At 35.4% G+C, this 17,598-nt stretch overlaps 1 long non-coding RNA gene across 1 annotated transcript; it reads left to right on the top strand.

Annotated features, from left to right (window-relative positions):
- The first annotated feature begins 11,014 nt into the window (after window positions 1–11,014).
- LOC145583137 (uncharacterized) lies at window positions 11,015–11,933 on the top strand. The gene is made up of 2 exons (XR_014100066.1): window positions 11,015–11,573; window positions 11,720–11,933. It is a non-coding gene; the product is annotated as an uncharacterized LOC145583137 (long non-coding RNA).
- The last annotated feature ends 5,665 nt before the right edge of the window (window positions 11,934–17,598 follow it).

Raw genomic sequence — 17,598 nt, 5'->3', positions numbered from 1 at the left:
AAAAGTGTTTCGGGTATAAACAATGGGTCCTTCGGATGGACCTTTCTTGTGGGTTGAAAACTGGACTCGGCCCAAGGGATGACTGGGATGAGGGTTTCCTATACAGTAAACACACGTAAACTAGCCTCGGGAGTTGTGCCGAAGAAGGTCCGATCCTCCAATATCGAAGTCAGTACAATGTTTAGAGAGAAAAGGCTATGCAAGATAATTAATTGTTTAAGGCTTGATGTGAATGAATTGAGAGAAAGAGAAGTGAAGGCTCATACAAAATTACTTTTTGAATAAGATATTTCATCTAGTTTTAAGGGAATGGATGATAATATTTCTAATTATTTTAATTTGATGATTTTTTGTAATTTGATTATTACTCTAATTGGTATTCTACATTTTATTTGATCATAATATAACAACGTTTTAAAATTATAATACAAAATAAAACTTGAACATACTATTAGATATTGAATATACAGTACAATTCCACATATAATTATCAAACACAATAAAACTTCTCGATTCAAATTTGAATAATTCAAGCTTGTATTATTGGTTCATGTTGCTTGGCGACTTCATTCATGCCTTCTTGGTTTCCTTCTTATTCTTGGCATTTTTCTTTTTCCTTGCTTTTTGTGGGTTTAACTCATTATAACCACGATTTCTTTAACTGATAGACAAAAACAATTAAATTAATGGATTTGAACTAAAATAATGAACGAATTCTCATATAAATATGAATATGGTGGAGTATGACAATTGACCTGATCGATATGGAAATGAAACATCTATTTGTTGGGTTTCGATGAGTCCAACTCAACTCGGAAGAAAACCCGAGCCAAGACCACACTCACAATTAATATAATCACAAGACATAATTAACTTAATTAACAAGAATTAAGGAAAGATAAATTACCTTTGACGCGTGCTTCACTCGTAACCCAAGCTCTTACTTGGGAAAGCTTTTAGTCTCGCTCGCGCGAAGACCTCCTACGAAAATCCACCCGCAACTCGACCCCGACAAGTTCCAATACTTAGAGGTTAGCTAAGCCTGACCTAATACTCGAGTAATTATAAGTATTTAAAGGTTTTCTCAATGGAGATGCCTTTTCTAACACCTTACTCAAGTGATTTTTCCCATACCCCAACTTGGGTATTTATAGGGAAAATCATGAGTGAGAATTTCTCTTCCATCAATGTGGGAGAATTAATTAATCCATTTATTTTTAAATGAAAAATAAAATTAATTATCAAACAACTAATAGATCAACAAGTGGCACATTCAGGAGAAGAGTTAGGTAAGGACCACAAGGAGGGGAAGGGACTAAACTTGATCCCCAAGGGGCTCCCTTTATTGCCGACCACCTACACCCTTCAAGCCCCAATAGGCGGCTGCCACGTGGCACCCCAAATTGGGCACCAATGGCAGTCGGTTAGGCTGCGGCCAAGGCACAGCTAGCTGCTGCCTTGGCGCGGCTTGCGGCTGCAGCTGCAGCCTCGGCCTAGCTATATTCATGTTTTATATGTTATTTTATCCCTTGTCCCACGGTCATTTACATGCATATTTGAGCTCTTCGGAGCTATATTTGGTACTAATGTGTGGTTTCTAGTGTTTTGTAGAGTTGTCATTTGTTTTGTAGGATTTTCTCGGATTTGCCGGTATTTTCTATGGTTTTCCGTCCACTATGAGATATTGGAGCTTAAATCACATCATGACTGTTGATGTGATCATAGCCCAAGACCGATTGTATCGGTGATTAAGGGCTCGATTCGTGAAATTGGTTCGAGCAATGGACCAAGAAGAAGTGTTGGGCCTTGATTTTGGTGCCCAAGTAAATGTTGAAGAGAAGATCAAGCCACGGCCAAAGCAAGCCGGGCCCAATCGGGCGACCATAGGCTCGATTGGGCGGCTGCCCAGAAACAAGCATCCATGAAAAAAGGCGGGCCTGATCGGGCGTGTGCGTTTGTAGTCGGTTTAGGAAGCTCGATTTGGCTAATTTGTCAAGTTTAGTTTTAATACTCTTTTGTAATCTCTCTTAACTACGTTTTTCTCATTATTCTTTCTCTCATACTCAAACTCTAGAGAGCTTTTTAGTTGACGTTTATTCTTAAACTCAAGATCTTACCTTTTTGGTGCAATTCCAATTTTCCTTCTTTCGATATTCTTTCTTCTCTCTTTATTGTTTATTTTCTTGTTTTAATCTTAATCATGTCTTCTTTTATTGCTTTGTTTAGTTTAGATTTAATTATGTGTGAGTAGTTTAATTCTAGGGTTTTGGGGATCCATAATTAATATGAAGGGATAATTTGTTATCATTGATTATTAATATTGCATGATAATTTCTTATTGAATTGTTTTAATTCTTTACAATTAACTTATGAATCGAGCAGATGTGATTTGATTGTAAAAGTATAGCAATATTGAATTGATGAATCGAACATATGTTAATTTGATATTAAAGACTATTTTCAACAGGAACTTAGATCTAAGTAAATTGCGAGAGCCTGTTAGATCTATGTTGATTAATAAATTGCGAGAGTTTGTTAATCATGTTATTGGTGCAATATTGATTTTTGATTGTCATGTTTTATCTCGAAATATTAATTATTGGTGAACCTGTGACCCTAGGCCTTTTATTAATTGATTTCTCCCTAATCTTAATCTCCGTAATATAATTCCTTTTAATAATAATGATTTTGGTTACTCGATAGTTTAGATTATAATAATTAATTAGGAATAGAAAGAATTGTTCCCTATGGATTCGACCCTATTTCCCTATCTACATTAGTTAGAAGACTTAGGTAATAATACTTTAGATTAGGCGATACGACTTTAGCCTATCACTGCCCTTGGCCGGCTGCCGTGGCTATCACCATGCTAGCCATGGTGCGCTAGCACGCACCAGCCAGCCTAGGCTCGGCTTGGTGCGTTTTCTAGCTACCTCGGTTATACCAAATGCCCCTAGGCATTGGTTTGCTCGGGGCATTCCGATCCTAGGGGTGTTTCGGTAAATTGCTGATTAATTAGTGATTTTACCGTCTCGTCCTTCATTATTTCGACTCGACTTCTGATGCTCAGATTCGACGCTCCAAGCTCGTATTTCCGACGTCTAAATATTAATTACTCAAGTGACTCATTAATTCCTTCCGAATTAATTTGTCGTGTCGATTCGTTAGTTGCTTGGGTGTGACCCGAAGAGTTCAGTCAAGATTAAGCTGTAATATCAATTATACATTAATATTACTGATCGGAAGCAGCTTCCACCTAGGCATTCCGACCACTTGACCTCACTGAATAATTAGCTTTTTAATAATTGCGAACCCTCTATCGGAATAATACACTTGTTCAAGGACACCATTCCTATCACTATTAATACATAAATAAACATCAAATATATACGTGAATAAATTCTTGAAGCTATCAACATGCAAGGACCATATATCCATATGAGAAAAGACATATATTTAAATTTAAAATTAAATTAACATGAAATATTTGAAGAAAAAAATATGAACAAACAAAAATATATGAAATATGAAGTATTGATGAATCACATTTATATAGGATTTATAGGCACGTTTATGCTAAGTTTATAGTTGCTTTTTAGGTCTTTTAGTCGCTTTTTAGGTCGTAAATACATAAGTTGTTTGTTTTGTACTCTATTACGTTCCGTTTGTGTCTTTCTTAATGTTTCAGGTGATTTGATAGACATTTGGACGCTTTCGTAGTGTTTGGAGTTGATTCGGATGATATTTGGATGGAAGTCGATTAATTGAATTTATAAATCAAAGATCCCGCGTTAGTGGATGTTGATTTTGAGATTTATATGCATGAGGAATGAATATAGCATCCACAAGGGTTGTTATGCACTTTTCGGAATTGAATTTGAGTTGAAAACGAAGTTAAACGATGTTATACAAAGTGGCAAAACAGACCTTTGGTCACTCTTTTAATCATAAATTGAGTTCTACAGATCTGATTGAAACGATTCAAATTGCGTTGGAAACTAGACTTGATTATCTTTCCAATGATAGGTCGCACGCCTCAAGAAGCTTCCTAGAACAGAAGTTATAGACGTTTGAATCTAAGCAATGCAGTCAGCCACCCGCGGGATGTTGCTGCACCCCTGTCCCGCGACCACTCGACACCAGCCGTAGCTACTGCCAGCCCCTGGCCACCAGCCTGCGCCCGCAGGTTCTGGCGAGCCAAAGCAGCCCATGAGGTGCTCGTGTTGTCGACTTTGCTTGCGGTTTTATGCCATGTCATCTTTTATCATCCAATAATAATTCAACCTATGTAATCTTTATTTTCTTAATTATTTTCTTTATTTATTTTAAGATTAGTTTTAGGATAATATAAATACTCAAGGGATATTATTTTTCCCTTATGCCTTTGATATCTTTTATTATTTTACGTTCTTTTGAGTTTTCTCTTGAACCCTAGTTTCTCATGGCATCTCCATGGATTCTTTCATGGATGATTCTTGGGTTTATTATTTTAATTCAATGAGGTATTTTTACTCCTATTTCTTGATTTCAATATTTCTTTATTAGATCTAGTTTTTATTATTTATTTCATGTTTGAGTAGATTATTTCTAGGGTTTGGGAATCCATGTTTATATATACTTTAATTCTTGATTGATATTATTTATGATTTGATTATTCATTTCTCTAATTGATATTGTTTTATTGTTAATCTTGCAACCTGATCAATTGTTTGATTAATTCTTGTTAATAAGAGTTTGAATCGAAAGATCTTACTTTTAGCGGCTCACCTATAATTAGCAATTCTGATTATGTTACCGAACTACATATGTTGAATTGAGAGCGTTAAGACCCGACCGTAGGCTTAGCAATTGCTCTAAATAATTGATTGATTGAATTGTTATTGATATTTAATAGATTTAGAATTATAAACATGGTGAACCATAACCCTAGGTCTTTTTTATTATTTGTTTTATTCCTATTTTAATTAAGGCTATATTTTTATCCCAATCTCGTGACATAGTTTAGTTTCTCCATACCTTAAAAGCTAGATTGAATAGCCATCTCTCTGTGGATTCGACCCTACTTACCCAATTTATTTTTGACGGGTATACGACAACCTATCCAGTATTTGAAGAAAAAAATATGAACGAACAAATATGAACAAATATGAAGAAAAAATACGAACAAATATGAACGAACAAATATGAAGAAAAAAAATTTGTTCGTTCATATTTTTTTCTTCATATTTTTTTCTTCAAATATGAAATATGAACGAACAAAAAAAATTAAATCAACATGAAATATTTGAAGAAATTCTTGGATTGTGAAAATCTGTAGAACAAAGAATAACGGAATCAAGTTTAAAGAAAGGAAGGCATGCTCAACGTGTTGGTACTGGTTCCCCTATTTACTTGGCTGTGGAAATTGCAAAAGTGGGGCTTCTCGTGTCTGAAGGAGCTTCTCAGCTATGCCCCATCATCCCACAAAAAGCAGAGCCGCTTCTTTTTATTTGCGTCGAAGCATCGTGTCGTCAACAACGACACCATGATTGGTATCATTCTTCAAACCGTGTAGACCATTTTACAATCTTATGCTACTTTCCTTCTTCTCTAATAAATAGTTTGAAGGTAAGGCAAAAAGGTTTGAATTTTTTAATTCATTTTATGTTCATTCATTTCTAATTTGCTCTTAAATTTGCGGGATGCTCTAAAATGTCCAACGAATTTAGATCCTAAAAAGGGTTTGGGGGGTTAAGAATAATTTAGGAGATTTCAAAATGGAGGCTAAAATTGGAGAAATTAACCGAAAAAATAAAATTGGGACATTATTTTTTAATTTATCAATTAATTCGCCCAAATTTGATTTAAGGCTTTACATATGTGGAGAAATTTGAAGAGATAACAGAATGTATAGGCAGAAAAAAAGGAGAACAACTTATTATTCTCAAAATTCTATTTTCTCTAGCTCCTTCCTTGACCCATTGAGGTATTTAAAGGGGAGATGATTTGGGTTTCAAGACTCCTATATAAGCCATTGATGTATATAATTTATAGTAAAAACATCTCCCAACATGTAAATTGCGTTCTTCTTTACATAAGATTTGTGATTGTGTGTTGTTTATTTGTTCTTTTATTTAGCCAATTTGGTAAAACAAATTGTTTTCGACTTTTTAGATTATTTTCCTTCACCCTTGGCCACCTTTAGAAGAGAGAGACTTGTTGGGGTTGACAATCTTATCCACTTGAGCGTGTTAAGGTCGTTTCTTATTCTAGCCTTTGTTTTTCATAACTACTCGACTGCCTTGAATCCAATTTTAATTATCATTTTTATAGCACGTAATATTTTTGCTAGAACTGAACCCTTTGTCCCTGAAGAGCCGAATTGAAAGCTTCAACCAAGAATGATGATGTCTACTATTTCATGCACTATTTACCTACGAAGTAGTCTTGTACTAGCTAGATAGGCTGAAAGAGGGACTCATAACATTGACCCTTGCGTTGGGGGTGTTGGAAGTTCTTGATATAAAACAAGAGTGTTGGGAAAAATAAGAGGGAAAGAGAGAGAGAAATAAATGGAAGGGGAAAAGTCCCACATTGATTGGGGAGGAAGGTTTTTCCTTGTTTTTATAATGTAGTGCTTTAGCACTACTTAGTTGAGTGAGTTGGAGGTGTGTGTTACTCCACACACACACACGCGCGCGCGCGCGCCGAGCCGGGCCGGGTCGGGCTCGGGCCTCGGGACTTGGGGTCTTGGGGAATGCGATGCGCGGGCGTGGGTCCTTGTTATCTTTTTGGAGAAATTTTATTTCCCTTTTCTTTGTTAAACAGAATATTCCTTTTTGTCTGTTGGGTTTATTCTTTTCTGACTGTTGTGAGAATTAATCAGCCATTAATTCCTTGATTGTAGCTGACTGATTAATTCCTTGTTTCTTGCCTCGGTTGTTGACTGACCAGATTAATCTGGTCGTTTTCTTGGCCAGATTCTTCCCACCTTTCATGCTTTCCGTTTTTCCTCTTCACCCTATAAATATTCGGTGGTTTTCTTAGCCAAAACACACAACACAATCAGTCTTCTCTTTTCTCTAAACTTATCTAAATACATGTTCTTTCTGTTCTGTTTTCTGGGCGAGTATTCTGAGTTCCAGTCGGGTTTGTGAGTGCACATAAACTCCGGCGCCGTGCTTATCCTGGAGGGCGACCGCAATTGTCTACTGCACCGGGAGGTAGCGCGGAATCGTCTTTTAGGTCAGTGGTTCTCCACGACGCGGCTATTGTCAGTTTGGTTCACGCATCAAGAGATAAGTTATTTCTGGTTTATTGCTTATTAGTATAACAATCTAAAAGACGATTATGGCTTCCAAATTCCTTGTTCCTGATATGTCTAAACTAGAACCTCTTGATGGAAAGAATTATAAACGTTGGGCTGTTAGGATGCATTTTTATTTGGAGCAGATTGATGTTGCATATGTTCTTGATGATATTGTTGAACCTGTTGATAAAGATGATTTGTCTGAATCTGAGATTAAGTTTTCTAAGGATGATAGAACTTGTAAGGGCATGTTGTTGCATTATATGTCGAATAGTCTGTTGGATATTTATATGGGTTTCTATCATGCTAAGGATATTTGGGATGCTTTAGAGAAAAAATATGGAACTGATGATGCTGGTACTAAACGTTATTGTGTTAGTAAGTGGTTAAGTTTTCAAGTTGTTGATGATAAGCCTATTATTGATCAGATTCATGCTTATGAGAGTATTTGTATTAATATGGCTGCTGAAGGTCTGTCTATTTGTGATACTACCCTTGCTATTGTTCTTATTGAGAAACTCCCTCCCTCTTGGAAGGATTTTCGTAACCAACTCATGCACAAAAAGAAAGACCTAACCTTAGAGGAACTTGCTGCCCACCTCAAAATTGAGGAGGAAAACCGTATCAAAGACAAAACCCCTTCTGTTTTCCCTTCCTCTTCTTCTGCCAAAGCCAACCTTGTTGAACCCAAATCAAACAACCAGTCCAAAGCCAAAAACAGTAACCTTAAGCCTAATGGGAAAATTCAGAAGTACAAGTTTAAGGGAATCTGTTATGAGTGTGGTTTGACTGGTCACAGGGCTAGAGATTGCAGGGTCAAGAAGAAGAATGGGCAAAGTCAAGCAAATCTTATTGAGGATTCTGACGTTATTGTTGCTGTTGTTTTAGAAGCTAACTTTACAGGTAATGCTGCTGAGTGGATTGTTGACACTGGAGCTACCAGGCACATCTGCGCCAACAAGGACATGTTCACTACCTATGACAAGGTTGAAGGTGAAAATGTCTTCATGGGCAACTCAGCTTCTGCTTCTATCCAAGGCAAAGGGAAGATCGTTCTCGCTCTCACTTCTGGAAAATTGCTTACTCTCACTAATGTTTTGCATGTTCCAGAAATGCGCAGGAATTTAATTTCTGGCAGTTTGCTCATGAAAGCTGGACTGAAGCTCTCCTTTGATTCTGATAGATTAGTTCTTACTCGCAATGGGGAATTTGTGGGGAAGGGCTTTTGTAATGGGGGGCTTTTTACTCTTGATGTTAAAATTGACACTATGAATAAGAATGCTAGTACTTCTTCTGCTTATATTGCTGAGTCTATTGATTTATGGCATGCTAGATTAGGTCACGTTAATTTTGATTCTGTTAAAAGGCTTAAACACTTAAATTTGATTCCAAGTTTTTCTAAAACTGATTTTTCGAAATGTCAAGTTTGTGTTGAAGCCAAATTTACTAAGAAGCCATTTAAATCAGTAGATAGACAGACTGAAGTACTAGAACTTGTTCATAGTGACTTAGGTGATTTTAATAATCACGAAAGTAGAGGGGGTAAAAAGTATTATATTTCTTCTATGGATTTTGTTGCTAATTCACTGAGTTTTATTGGAAGTCTTTAAGGCTAAACTTGTTATGGATGAGTCATATATTGCTACAATATAAAGTTTTTGGATTTATTGATTATGTGGGAGCAATATGTGTCCATTTGGTAATGTTATATATGTTTCTTGGAAACTATGCTTAATCTAACGTTGCTTATTTTGTAAGTAGATTAAGCAGGTATACTCTTACTCTTAACTCGAGCAATGATCATTAGATTGTTTTGAGAAGGTTGCATATAGGTACTTGAAAAGTACACAAGATTAGAGTTTGCACTATTGCAATCTTCCATGAGTTCTTGGAGTTCAACGATGAGTTCAAACTCAAGTGGTTATGTCTACACCACTAAGTGATGGAGCTATGTTTGGAAATTGTGCAAAGCAACCTTGTTTTGCTGTGTTTGTTTTGGAATAATCTAAATTTATTATTCTTATATGGCTCTTATGAGAAAATGTGCTTGCAAATATCCCATTGTAGGGGAATTCGTTGTGATTTGCAAGTCGTAGTTACTTTTGATTGAACCATGTCTATAATGGTTGATGTCAAAAATGACTTGTCGAATGGGTGATATCACTTGACTGCATAAAGTCTAAAAGAAATGCTACGGATTCGTTAACTAAAGGCCTTGTACAAAAACTAGTTTTGGTAACATCGGAGGGGATGGGACTATAAGCCCAAAGTATAAATTACAAGTAATCAACTCCTACTCATTATGAGTTCAAAGGGGAACATTATGAAATAATTCGGAAGCACAAAATTTGATTTTTGTCCATCCCTAGATGTTTGATGTGTGCTTGCTACAAATGGAAAGAGGTTGAGCATATGGCTCTTAATGAACCCATATCCATATTTTTGGAGGTGTGTTGTAGCTCACACTTGATGGGATTCACCTACTTAGGTGTGGAAGTGTGGCCGCTTCCTATGAGTATTTTGTGGGCTTATACTCTAGAGCACCTATGAGCATCCAGGCTGGACGTATGGCCAGTATAATGCGTCATCTTTATTCGCGGAATTTCAGAATATTATACATGTTCAATTGTGTGGCTCAAAGTGACGGGTCCCTAACTCCCTATTGAGTTCAAGACGAAGGTCACTTGTTAGGTGAGGGATCATAGCTTGATGTCCACTATGTGTTAATTCAAGTCGCGAGACATTGACACTTATGCAATTGTTTTGTTTTGCCCAGAATTCATTTTTCCTTTCTTTCTTTTTCATATCTTCGAACCTGTGGGGGATTGTTGGAAGTTCTTGATATAAAACAAGAGTGTTGGGAAAAATAAGAGGGAAAGAGAGAGAGAAATAAATGGAAGGGGAAAAGTCCCACATTGATTGGGGAGGAAGGTTTTTCCTTGTTTTTATAATGTAGTGCTTTAGCACTACTTAGTTGAGTGAGTTGGAGGTGTGTGTTACTCCACACACACACACGCGCGCGCGCGCGCCGAGCCGAGCCGGGTCGGGTCGGGTCGGGCTCGGGCCTCGGGACTTGGGGTCTTGGGGTCTTGGGGAATGCGATGCGCGGGCGTGGGTCCTTGTTATCTTTTTGGAGAAATTTTATTTCCCTTTTCTTTGTTAAACAGAATATTCCTTTTTGTCTGTTGGGTTTATTCTTTTCTGACTGTTGTGAGAATTAATCAGCCATTAATTCCTTGATTGTAGCTGACTGATTAATTCCTTGTTTCTTGCCTCGGTTGTTGACTGACCAGATTAATCTGGTCGTTTTCTTGGCCAGATTCTTCCCACCTTTCATGCTTTCCGTTTTTCCTCTTCACCCTATAAATATTCGGTGGTTTTCTTAGCCAAAACACACAACACAATCAGTCTTCTCTTTTCTCTAAACTTATCTAAATACATGTTCTTTCTGTTCTGTTTTCTGGGCGAGTATTCTGAGTTCCAGTCGGGTTTGTGAGTGCACATAAACTCCGGCGCCGTGCTTATCCTGGAGGGCGACCGCAATTGTCTACTGCACCGGGAGGTAGCGCGGAATCGTCTTTTAGGTCAGTGGTTCTCCACGACGCGGCTATTGTCAGTTTGGTTCACGCATCAAGAGATAAGTTATTTCTGGTTTATTGCTTATTAGTATAACAGGGGGGACATCTCTGACTGGCTGCAAAAGGTTAAGTTTGTCCTCCAAGAACACATTGAGAAGTACTCGAAGAATGAGATAAGGTTTAATCTTTTAGCCCGTGATAAATTTTTTTTAAAAAAAAAAGCCTGTATACTGTAGAGCTTAAGAAGTTCCTTAGAAGTTAAGAACAAATTTTACAGCATCTCTTTGCTGCACAATCAGGGACAACCTAGGTACCGAAAAATACTAAACTTGAAGGAACTTAATTGGGGTGCTAGAAAATAGGAACTTTGAATTTTGAATTAGTCTATATATTTGCTTGGTCCAAGCTGGTTTGGTTTACTTGCAGTAAAAAGTTTAATTTGGTGATGGGAGATGAGAAATAAACAATAATTGTGATGTAGAATAACAATAGATAGAGATAGAGCTTTTATACCAGGGGAGTAATGAATATTGTTCGATCGGTGTGAGGTAAGTTTTTTATTTTTTTTATTGAATATTTTCCTCTGAACTATCACCTTCTATCATGTTGGAATTGGCATTATTAATTTGAGGAAAGCTTATTACTTATCTTGCTACTTGTATTTTCAGACAAACATTTGAGGCAACAAAATCAAGAACTTGAAAGAGGTGAATAAAAACTAATACTTCTATGTTCGCACTTAATAAGCTTGTTCTTTGATGGAGGAAGCTAAATTCATATTTAATGAGGTTGCATATATTTTCACCCGACCTAAAAGTTTGGAACTAATACCCTTCAATTTGTTCTTACATAGGCGATACCTTCAGCAGAAATTCATCCAACCCACTGTATCATGTTAGCTCAAAGATGAAAAAGTAAAAGTATCCGAAATTTAGATCAAACAATTAAGCTAGCTTCATCTGTTAGACATCAAGATATTGTTAAAATTATTTATTAATTGATTTGCAAACAAAGGTGTTAGCTGTAAAGAAATACATTTTTACTAATGTTTCAGTGTTTCACTACCACATTAGGTGTAAGAGCAAAGGGAATTGCATTATTTTACTTTAATAACTTTTTCAATGACTATTAAATACTAGCTCAAATAATGAACTTTGTTAGTTACCAATTTATTGGTCGTAATCATAGTGTGTGACTTGTAGTTTCGGTGTTTTCAAAATGGTTATTTCGTAAGTAATAGAGCTCCAAACGGTTCAATGGCGCTTTTGAGTTAAGACTCTAAGACATATTATGCTTTTTAATGGTCAAATATCACTTTCACAATCTATGGTTTTGTAGACACCTAAAAATGTCTCCCCAAAACCAAACCCGATGATGAACAACCTTTCACCGCCATTATTGGTCGGGTTGAGTATTTAATCTTGGAGTGCTTAAATCCATATTTCCATTTCATAAACCAACCCAATTCCTAGCCCATTTCCCCAAACCATAACTTATTTTCCTCTTTTCGTGCCTTTAAACCCAAAATAATTCATTTCGTGTCCTTTAAAATCATTTATTTCGTGTCATTTTTATAAAAACGTTTAATCCAGTTTATTTTGGTCCATAATCTGGGTCCAATGATTGAATAGTTGGATTGGGATTTAAAAGATCTTTCCAACGATATATTATAAGCCCAAATCCGAGTTATAACGAATAAGTTATGGCCAAAATATTAAATTGAGCCCAAACCGAACCTAAGCCCACCTTACCTACGACCCAATGATCATGTGGAGGGTCCAAATGATTTAATCCAATTCCTAAACCAATTAGGATTAATTAGAAACTTCTAAAAGTTTCTAAAAGATCCTAATTATCCTTTTTGAAAAGATAAGATTAAAGAGTTTGAAATTGAATAAAACCTTTCTTTTTGAAAGTCCTAATTCTATTCGAATTAAAAGACGTTCAAAGATAGACAGATATTATTTTCTTGACTCATATTTTTTATCCAAATTTTATATGGTTGGATAGCCCTTGAAATTATCTTTCCAATGATATATTATAATATCAATTCCGAGCTATAACGGAAAAGATATGAATAAAATGTCAAACTCTATCCAAAACTGACACCGTCTCACTATTTCGGCCATATATTTTATTCTAAAAAATATTTTAATATGATTCTAATTGGGTTAGAAAGTAGACTTCAATATATTTCCAACGATATCTTATTCATCTTATTCCGATTTCTGGATCAAAAGATATGATAAAAACAAAAACCGCAAAAACTGCTGTCTATCGCAAGAGTTTTATCCGATTCGAATTCTTATCTTTTCTTGATTCGACCCCTCTTTTTTCTCTATAAATAGAGGTCATACCACCCTTTTTTCAATGATCAACAAGCTTGATCATCATATCATTATTTTCTCCCTCTTTATCCTAAACACTAGCCTCCCTATTCTTTCATTTCTTCCTTAAGCACTCCAAGGAGTCCATACAATACCCAAAGTTCTATACTTAAACCAAGGCGTGAAAGGTATAATTAACTGAGGGTTTGGACCAAATCAAATCTATATTTATTTAATTTAATTTCCATTTGATTTATATTTTTATTGAAGTTACTAACAGTTTATTCATGATGTAGCAATTTAAAGGAACGCGTAGAATGTGAGTAATTAATCAATTTAATTACTCTTATTTTATTTTAATATTGCTAGTATCATGATTAGGGTTATTTTATATTTGATTTGACTAACGCTATTATTGTTGAATTGCTTCCAATATTAATGTTTATTTTATTATATTTATTGATCACCATATTGCATGTTTAAAGGGAATATGTAATTGAAAATCACGCCTAATAAGATAATTTGGACAACCGGTTTAGGTTCCCTTTTAATCTTGTTGTTTAATCAAGTGATCACAATATTTTAGAATAATATGTTGCATTAATATTAAACCAATTTAACATAATAATAGTTTGGAGTGAATTGAATATTTTGTTTGTATGCCTTTGAGATCGCAGGAATCACTTTTCACTATAAGAATCGAGTAGAGGCCAATACGGGCGAATGTGACTCCATGACTCACTTCGTACCATCATCCCCGATCCTCCTTTCGTGGTTCCGAACCATATGGAGTTAGTAATCTCATGGATTATGAATGGGGTGTAACCTTCACGGGTTAATCGTTGTTGCCTATCGTTGTCCCTTTATCGTGGTTGCCTTTTATGATCCGTGAATGGTTTACAAGTTCCTTAAAAACTTGTTGGAGGCTCCCTACTTTCCTTGTCCCTAATCGTATATGTCAATTCCCACTTCCTATGAGTGTCAAGCATATTCACCACATGCTTTTAACGTAGGCGCACTTCAAACGACGCCTACAGGTTTATTTGACATTTAATTTTATTAAGATATTCAAATTTGTGTGCTTTAGCCTTAATTTGGATGTGAAATTTGACATGAAATTTGAGGTTTTAGGAATTTCAGTTAAGAATTGGTATGTAATTTCCTCAAATTTCATGCCAAAAATCATTGTAATAGTGGGAATTTGCTTATAGGAATATAGGATTGCCCATATTCAGAAAATTTATGTGTTTCAATATGCCTACTTTTACATTATGTCCTTGGTTGAATCCTAATTCAATTCGAGGCATACGGGCAATAGAAGTGGCCTAGATTTCTTTATCAGAAATTTATGTTTTTTTTATGTTGACAGTGGTTGGGTAACTTAAGATTTCTTTACTTCGTATTATATTGTTTTCATGAACATTGTTTTGCTTAGTTCATTCTCATTCAGTCTTGTTTTTATTGGAGGAAGCTGGCTGTAGAAAGCCTCTTAATGTTCTTATTAATAAACATTTTGCACATGTTAAGAGCAGGAGTCATTTGGTAGTGTATTTGAGTAGGGTTTGCTCATCAAGATTTTGTTGGTCAAGAGGGAATCATTAGAACTGGTGATGTGCAGGTAAAACTAATTTATTTAAGGCTGCTGGAGGAATGGTTAGTTTAATTGATTAAGTAAATATTACTAATAAGTGTCTTCAATCATTTTAAGAATAGGGATAGTTCATTCTAAGATCCCTGTAGGGGAAGGAGTCGACAAGGATTTACAACTTTGAATCAAATTGTCATGCAAAGATAAAATGGGATAAATTAAGTTTCTCATCTTTTTATTTCCTTTGCCTTTTCACTTAATATAACACATCCTAACGTTTATTCCTGTCTGAAAGTAATAGTCACATTAGAACTTTAGGAACACCTTAGGTTAAAAAAAAAATGCGTTAAGACTGCAATGAATCAAAAGTTTTGTTTCATTTAAGCATACAAAGAAATTATTTCAACTGATTCTTTGCTTTGCTTGTGCCAGGTAAGTGACAGAAAGTGAGGTCTCCACCAATAACACCAGAAGAAGAAGGGCAGGAAGTCAACTTAATCTCCACCAATGAAGAAGACAAACTTTATTAAGGAAGTTTAGGGAGAAGAGAAGCAACATTGGGGGAAGAATTCTTTTCATGCTTAGAACTAGGAAACAACGAGTCCTAATTAGCAGTATGCTTTTTGGCAGTCACTTTTTGGCAACATTGGAGAAAGAAGAGTCTTTTAGCAAAATCTATCCAAAAAAATGAGAAAAATCTTGTGAGATTTGTATTTTCAAGCTACCATGAGACTTGTAGCCTAAAGCTATATTTATCTTCTTAAATCTGTAATTTGAATTAACTTCAATTAATATTCAAGCTTTTGCCTTAAATTAGTGTGAATTAGTTTAATTACTAGGTTAGATTATGTGCTATACACGATAATTTTAATAACTATTATCTAATTAACAATATATTTAATTTGTCTAGTTATTACTTTTAACAAAAACTTTTGCATGCCCCCGGATTACAATAATTTTATTGTACATCGAATATTTTGCGAAAAGTGACTCTTTTTTCTTATAAAAGTGACCCTTTTGTTTTTTACAAAAATGACCCATATTTCACAAAGTGACCCTTTTTCTCACAAAAGTGACCTTTTTTTTCCACAAAAGTGACCCTTTTTTTCCACAAAAGTGACCCATATTTTACAAAAACGCACTAATATCTGCCAATGTCCCTGCCATATCCATTGTTGACGGGTTGCATCCCTGTCATTGCATTTACATTAGCAACACAGTAATTGCAGTACAAAACTAGCTCCATCAAAATGAATATAATCACATTACTTTGCCACATTTCAAATGATTTCACAAATTTGCAGATAGTAAACTATTTAATTATCAATTTCATGTGAAATACCAAATATTTAATGAAATCAACTACGAGTATTACCCAAAAACAGTTGTACATCAAAACTGCCATGACTTGCACAAATGAACACATAAAGCGTATATGATCCACTAAAGTTACCCTTTATTCTAATAAAAGTTATCCTTCTATATGCACAAAAGTTACCCTTTTAAAATAAAAAAAAGTTACCCATTATATCTTCACTCATAAAACATTACTCTTATATATATTTACAGAAGTTACCCATAATCTTGAAAAAGTTACCCATAATCTACCAAAAGTTGACAAAAAAAATTGAAAAATCAACAAAATAAACAAAAAAAGATAAAAAATAAAAATAATAAAAAAAAATAAAAAGATAAAATAAAATAAAGTTACATCACAACTTCAGAAATTATACTGGTACTTCGTATAACATCAATTCCTTTGTTTGAAAAGTACAAGGAGCAATTATCTTCTAAAAAAAAAACTACAAGAAAACAACAAAATTGCGACGAAAAAAATTCGTCGGAACTTATCCAATATCCGTCGGAAATAAGGGTTCCGACGGAATTCCGTCAGAAACGTTCGTCGGAAAACACTTTGTAGGAAATTGGTCATTTCCGACGGAATTTCCGTCGTAAACCTCATCTCCGACGGAAATTACGACGGAAATAACTTTGTCGGAATTGAAATTGACTTTAACTGAAGGTCCGTCCCAATTTTCCGACGGAAAAACATCCGTCGCAAACTGTAGACACCCATTTGTGTCTCCCCAAAACCAAACCCGGTGATGAGTACCTTTCACGTCGAATCATAATCGAAAAAAGCGAAAGTGTGGAAAGTCTAGTGTTGCGAATAGTTTTAATTTCTTTTCTCTTCTCTCTATTTTTGAAAACTTATTTTAAGAAAACAGCCAATCTAGTTTGGTTGGTCCATGATATGGGTACAATAGTAGTGTAGTTGGATGGGGCTTGACAAGAGCTTTTCAACGATATATTATAAGCCCAATTCCGATGAATATTGAGGAAGTTATGGCCAATTTACCAAACTGGGCCCGGTTTGAGCTTTATATACGGCCCAATGATCTAGGGGAGAGCCTAATATGATTTATCATTCCTAATGCAATTAGGAATGGTTTTAGTCTTCTAGATTCTTCTAGAAGGTTCTTTTCATTCCTAATTCAATTAGCATTGATAAATTGACTTTTGTTGACTTTTCAGAGTTTTAATTAAAATCAAATAGCATTTTCAAGGAAATTATATGATTTTATCCTCCAGTACGGCAAATTTATCTGATTTTCGAAAATGCGTTAAAACCAGGCTTGGCGCTTGACTCCAGGCATTGGCGCCTGGAACCAGGCCTGGCGCTAGCCATTGGCGCCTGGCGCTAGTGTTGGTGTCTGGCGCCAGTTAGCCAGGGTTTGCGCCAGCTCTGTTTTTTGTGCGTCAGACTCTGTTTAGTTTATTTTATCTTTTTGGCTGATTTTCTCTATAAATAACGTA

This window comes from Chenopodium album, chromosome 2 (genome assembly GCF_948465745.1).
Source record: "Chenopodium album chromosome 2, dcCheAlbu1.1, whole genome shotgun sequence".
Lineage (NCBI taxonomy): Eukaryota > Viridiplantae > Streptophyta > Magnoliopsida > Caryophyllales > Amaranthaceae > Chenopodium > Chenopodium album.
This window is presented reverse-complemented; position numbering and strand designations above follow the sequence as displayed.